Source organism: Salmo trutta, chromosome 36 (assembly GCF_901001165.1).
Source record: "Salmo trutta chromosome 36, fSalTru1.1, whole genome shotgun sequence".
Classification (NCBI taxonomy): domain Eukaryota; kingdom Metazoa; phylum Chordata; class Actinopteri; order Salmoniformes; family Salmonidae; genus Salmo; species Salmo trutta.
The window spans coordinates 21,627,518-21,634,117 of record NC_042992.1 but is presented as its reverse complement, the minus strand read 5'-3'; positions in this window follow the sequence as shown (position 1 = coordinate 21,634,117).

The following is a 6,600-nucleotide window of genomic DNA, read 5'->3' as shown; positions in this document are numbered from 1 at the left end:
ACATTATTACTGTATGGAGATGTTGTTACAGTGGTAATGATGATGATGTCCTGACCAGAGGAAGTGATCATCTCTACTAGTTCCCCATGGAATTCTTCACCACACACTTCAGAGTGGCTATTTTGCATTGGCACATCACACACACACGATACCCCTAAATGAGGATGGACAGAGCAGAGCCCTGGTGCGGATGGAGTGGTGGAATAATCAACGAGTGTCCTCTGAGAGATGAGCGTGTCTCAGTGAGCTCCTGATTGATGTCTGGATTAGAGTGAGGAAGAGAGGGAACGAGGGAGGAAAAGGAAGAGAGAAGGGTGCGTGGCAAGCTTTGATGTTTCCCGCCGGCTTCTCAAAATGTCAGCTGGAATCCAAAATGGCTGAAGAGAAGTGTGTGTGTGTGTGTGTTTCACAACAATTACACACACACACACACTCTCTCTCTCTCTAGCCTCCAAATCACTCCTATGCCGTGCATTATATGTGTGGCTGTGAATGAGCACCACAGAGAGATAGCTGCTAATTACGGTGAAATTTGAACAGAGAGACAGAGTTGTCAGATGAATAACTAGTGAAAGTGATGCCATCATACGTCCTGCTCTGCTCTGCTCTGCTCTGCTCACACACACACACACACATCCTGCTCCGCTCTGACATTCTGTCACTCACTTCCCGGAGCGCCGCACATCTCATTTTCTGCTTTACATTGTGTGTAAGGCAATGTTCATAGAGCATGTTTTTCTACGGTATGTTCATCATCAGGGGGGATGATCATGTGTGTGAGAGGGGTTGTTGTGTCTGTGATGCTCCCTTGGGAAAGTTACAGAAATCACCATCTGGTATCTAATCATGGGAAAGGGTAAGTTTCAAAATGGTAACCTACTGTATTACCTATCTAGTGCACTACTTTTGACCAGAGCCCTATGTAGGGAATAGGGTGCCATTTGGGAGTCAATGCTGATGATGGTCTTCTCTCTTCTTTTGTGGGCAGTGAAGTCAGGGTTGGCTGTGGGTGTTTCACTGGGCGTTACGATGAGAGGAGAAATCTACTGTAAAGTGAACAATTAATAGAAGATGAAATATCTCCAAATTGGGTGTTTGCTGGTTTAAAGAGTATCATTTTGTGATATAGTTTAGATCGGTAGTTTGCAGACACTAACTGAGTGAATCGATTCTGTTGTATTATATCTGCATGTGGTAAGTGATTGGTAGCTAGCTATCTTTTTTTCAAGAAAAGCAACGAAAAAAACGACGACGGGGTAAAAACGAACAGTAAAATGCTTCTCTTCTCTTGATTTCTGTTTTCTGTATGTATATTTTTCTTTCCGACTACCCTAAAAAATACTGTCACGTTGTGTTCTCTGAATGTTTGTGTTTTAATTTATTTGTGGTTTGCCAAAATGAAGATTTTGAAGCATGTCGCAGGTATTGTCACAGAAAAAGAGAAAAATAAATCCGAACTAAGAATGATGATGTGTATCTGTGTCAGAAGGGTGTTCAGGTGTATATTTTGAGGGAGACTTTCAAGGAACCAGATTAAGAAGGACTAGATAATGATGTCATAAAGCCTCAACATTCTCCAGGAAGTAATCTGTCACAAGGAGCAGAATTCTATGGAGCTCAATGGAACTGAAGGATCAGTCAACTCTTGGCTCTCACATGTATTTCCTACTCTTCTCTGTGATATCACCGATGTCCATCCTTCTTTCTCTGGTTCCGGACTGCGTTACTGCTTGGGTAGAAGTTGCCCTTAGGCACAGATCTAGGATCAGCTTACCCTGCCTAAACCCTAACCTTAACCATTAGAGTGGAATGTGCAAATCTGTCCTAGATCAGTTTCTAGGAGCAACTTCACCCTACTCCCGACTGAAGTGTCTAGTCCAGACCGAGGTCAACAGTTCAAAAGGTGAAAGGTCGTTGCAAGACCAAACAGGAATGTGCAATAAAAGTTACGGCTTATTGAAACTGATGAATGGACCTGGTTTTGTTTGCATTCACTCACATGATACACAAACATTTATCTCTTCTCTATCCAAGATCTTTGCTGTTTTTCATGTCATCATGACCAAACTAGAGTTGTGAGACATCTATCTGTTCAATGTCCAAGATCTTTGTGTTTTCTTCCCTTAACCACAGAGTTAGAGGTATTCTGGAGTAGTTTCGGTACATTGAATGAATAGTGGTTAACTGAGGCACAGCAAACAGTTTCCAATGTTAGGGTCTCTTTACCGAGCAATACTACGCATTTATAAAGCATTGACTTACCATTTTGAAATGTTTTCACCTGTTTTTCAGAGTGGAAAGTTCTTCCTTAAGAAGTCAACTGTCAACTTAGTCAACTTAGTGCTGTGTTCTGTGTTATCTCTTGGCCTCTGTTGTGCTCCAGTTTCATATGAAAACACAGTATCTTTCTCCATTGTCTCAGATTCCATTAGCTCGCTCCAGTCTGAAGTGTTATCAGGTCTGGTTCAAGTGATATCAGAAGAGAACAGAACGTTCTCTATGATCTCTACTTGTCCTCTACTTGAGTGGGCGCATTATTCTGTTCACGTTACTGTCTGTCCTTGCTTTCATCCTGTGTGTGTGTGTGTGTGTGTGTGTGTGTGTGTGTGTGTGTGTGTGTGTGTGTGTGTGTGTGTGTGTGTGTGTGTGTGTGTGTGTGTGTGTGTGTGTGTGTACGCTATGTCTCTACAGTCACTCAGACACTAGCCATTAATACCACTTCATCATCTCACTATTGTGGAGGAAATAGATGTGACAGAGTGGTGTTTATATCCCAATCTGGGCACCGATTCACCACCCTCTACAACACAACACATAGAAGTACTTTCAATTACCTTGACCCAGAAAAGACAAGAAGGAACCACTAATTAGGGGTAAAACATTTAGTAAAAAGACAAAAGGCTATCAAGGAAATATTGCAGTTTTTCAATGGTTCTCTGTCTAAGGGCCTTGGGCATGCCTTGTAAGGTAATGGTGCCATACCAAAACTTCAGAATACATACACAAACAGTGAAGTAGCTCAGGTCTATAGCTGACCCAGTGGACTGAGAAGGTGTTGAGTTAGGGAGGTTGAGAACAGGAGGGAGAGGATGACGAGGTGCAGCACAGTGAGATAGTTTGGACAGAGTGGATGAGTAATAGCTTCGTACTGCACTAATACATCATTTTTATGGATGACTATTTCTTAAGGACTGCTGGTGTTGGACTGCCTTTATGTGTGTGTGAGACTCATTTGTGGGTTACGCAGAGTTCAGCACATCAAGGTCTAACTGATATAGTGTTAATTGATCCCTGAGCACACTTGTTTTTGTCTTTCCATCACCACTTAATTATATACAGTACCAGTCAATAGTTTGGACACAACTACTGAAGGGGTGTAATTTATTTTTGCTATTTTCTACGTTTTAGAATAATAGTGAAGACATCAAAACTATGTAATAACACATATGGAATCATGTAGTAACCAAAAAAGTGTTAAACAAATCAAAACATATTTTATATTTCAGATTCTTCAAAGTAGCCACACTTTGCCTTGATGACAGTTTTGCGCACTCTTGGCATTCTCTCAACCAGCTTCACCTGCAATGATTTTCCAACAGTATGCTGAGCACTTCTTGGCTGCTTTTCTTACACTCTGCGTTCCAACTAATCCTAAACCCATCAATTGGGTTGAGGTCGGGTAATTGTGGAGGCCAGGTCATCTGATGCAGCACTCCATCACTCTCCTTGGTCAAATAGCCCTTACACAGCCTGGGGGTCGTTGTCCTGTTGAAAAACAAATTATAGTCCCACTAAGCCCAAACCAGAAGGGATGGCAAATCGCTGCAGAATGCTGTGGTAGCCATGCTGGTTAAGTGTGCCTTGAATTCCAAAGAAATCCCAGACAGTGTCACCAGCAGAGCACCCCCACACCATCACACCTCCTTCTCCATGGTTCACGGTGGGAACCACACATGCAGAGATCATCCGTTCAACTACTCTATGTCTCACAAAGACATGGCGGTTGGAACCAAACATCTCAATTTGGACTCATCAGACCGAAGGACAGATTTCCACAGGTCCAATGTCCATTGTTTGTGTTTCTTCAAGCAAGTCTCTGCTTCTTTTTGGTGTCCTTTAGTAGTGGTTTCTTTGCAGCAATTTGACCATGAAGGCCTGATTCACACAGTCTCCTCTGAACAGTTGATGTTGAGATGTGTCTGTTACTAGAACTTTATGAAGCGTTTATTTAGGCTACAATTTCTGAGGCTGGAAACTGTAATGAACTTATCCTCTGCAGCAGAGGTAACTCTGGGTCTTCCTTTCCCGTGGCGGTCCTCATGAGAACCAGTTTCATCATAGCTCTTGATGGTTTTTGCGACTGCACTTGAAGAAACTTTCAAAGTTCTTGACATTTTCTGTATTGACATTTTCTGTATGTCTTAAAGTAATGATGGACTGTCATTTCTCTTTGCTTATTTGAGCTGTTCTTGGCATAATATGGACTTGGTCTTTTACAAAATAGGGCTATCTTCTGTATACCACCCTACCTTGTCGCAACCTAACTGATTGGTTGAAACGCATTAAGAAGGAAAGAAATTCCATAAATTAACTTTTAACAAGGCACACCTGTTAATTGAAATGCATTCCAGGTGACTACCTCATGAAGCTGGTTGAAAGAATGCCAATAGTGTGCAAAGCTCTCATCAAGGAAAAGGGTGGCTACTTTGAAGAATCTCAAATATATTTAGATTTTTTTAACACTTTTTTGGTTACTACATGATTCCATATGTGTTATTTCATAGTTGTGATGTATTCACTGTTATTCTACAATGTAGAAAATAGCAAATATAAAGAAAAAACCTTGAATGAGAACGTGTGTCCAAACTTTTGACTGGTACTATATAAGACGGACGGACGGACGGACGGACGGACGGACGGACGGACAGACAGGGGGCTAGGGGGCAGTATTGAGAATTTTGAAAAAAATATGTGCCCATTTTTAACTGCCTCCTACACCAACTCAGAAGCTAGAATATGCATATTATTGTTCAGGTTTGGATAGAAAACACTCAGAATTTTCTAAAACTGTTTGAATGGTGTCTGTAAGTATAACAGAACTCATATGGCAGTCAAAACCCTGAGACAAATTCTGACAGGAAGTGGATACCTGATGTGTTGAATTACCTTTAAGCCTATGCCATTGAAACACACAGGGGCTTATTAATCTTTGAGCACTTCCTATGGCTTCCACTAGATGTCACCAGTCTTTACAAAGTGTTTTGAGTCTTCTACTGTGAGATCTGACCGAACAAGAGCCATGGAACGGTGGTGGCCGATTAGACTCTGGCGCGCGAGTTCATGTTGGGTACTCTCGTTCCAATACGTTTTAAAAGAGAATGCAATCGTCCGCCTTGAATATTATTCATGTTCTGGTTAAAAAAGGCACTAATGATTTATGCTATACAACGTTTGACATGTTTGAACGAACGTAAATATTTTTTTTCCCCTCGTTCATGAAGTGAAGTCCGGCGGGCATAGATCATGTGCTAACAACACGGAGCTTTTTGGACATAAATTATGAGCTTTTTCGAACAAAACTACATTCGTTATGGACCTGGGATTCCTGGAAGTGACATCTGATGAAGAGAATCAAAGGTAATGGATTATTTACATAGTATTTTCGATCTCTCCAACATGGCGGTTAGTCTGTATCGCAAAGCGTATTTTTCTGGGCGCAGTGCTCAGATTATTGCAAAGTGTGATTTCCCAGTAAGGTTATTTTTAAATCTGGCAAGCCGGTTGCGTTCAAGAAATGTAAATCTATAATTCTTTGAATGACAATATAATATTTTACCAATGTTTTCGAATAGTAATTATTTAATTTGTTGTGCTGATTTGACTGGTGGTTATTGGAGGGAAATGATTTCCTGAACATCAACGCCATAGTAAAACGCTGTTTTTGGATATAAGTATGAACTTGATAGAACTAAAAATGCATGTATTGTCTAACATAATGTCCTAGGAGTGTCATCTGATGGAGATTGTCAAAGGTTAGTGCATAATTTTAGCTGGTTTTCTGCTTTTGGTGACGCCTGTCTTTGAATTGACAAAACATTACACACAGCTATTGTCAATGTACTCTCCTAACATAATCTAACTTTATGCTTTCGCCGTAAAGCCTTTTTGAAATCGGACAACGTGGTTAGATTAAGGAGATGTTTATCTTTCAAAGGGTGTAAGATAGTTGTATGTTTGAGAAATTTGAATTATGACATTTAATTGTTTTCAAATTTGGCGCTCTTGATATTTCACCTGTTGTTGATAGGGTGTACCAGGGGTGGCACGCTTGCGTCCCACATAGCCCCTAGAGGTTAATGATTGTGATATTATTATATTATTCTACCCTACTGTCTGCCACGCTCTCACTCTCTTTTTGGGCTGTGACTCTCTCACAACAGGAGAAAATACACACACCATGACGCACACCGAGGCACTCAAATGCCATTGACAAGGAACAAGCCCCACAAGAAACACATAGAAAGCAACTATACAAACAGAGAGAGAGAAAGAGAGAAGGAGAGAGAAACAACGATTGAGAGAAAATGAGTGTGAGACAGA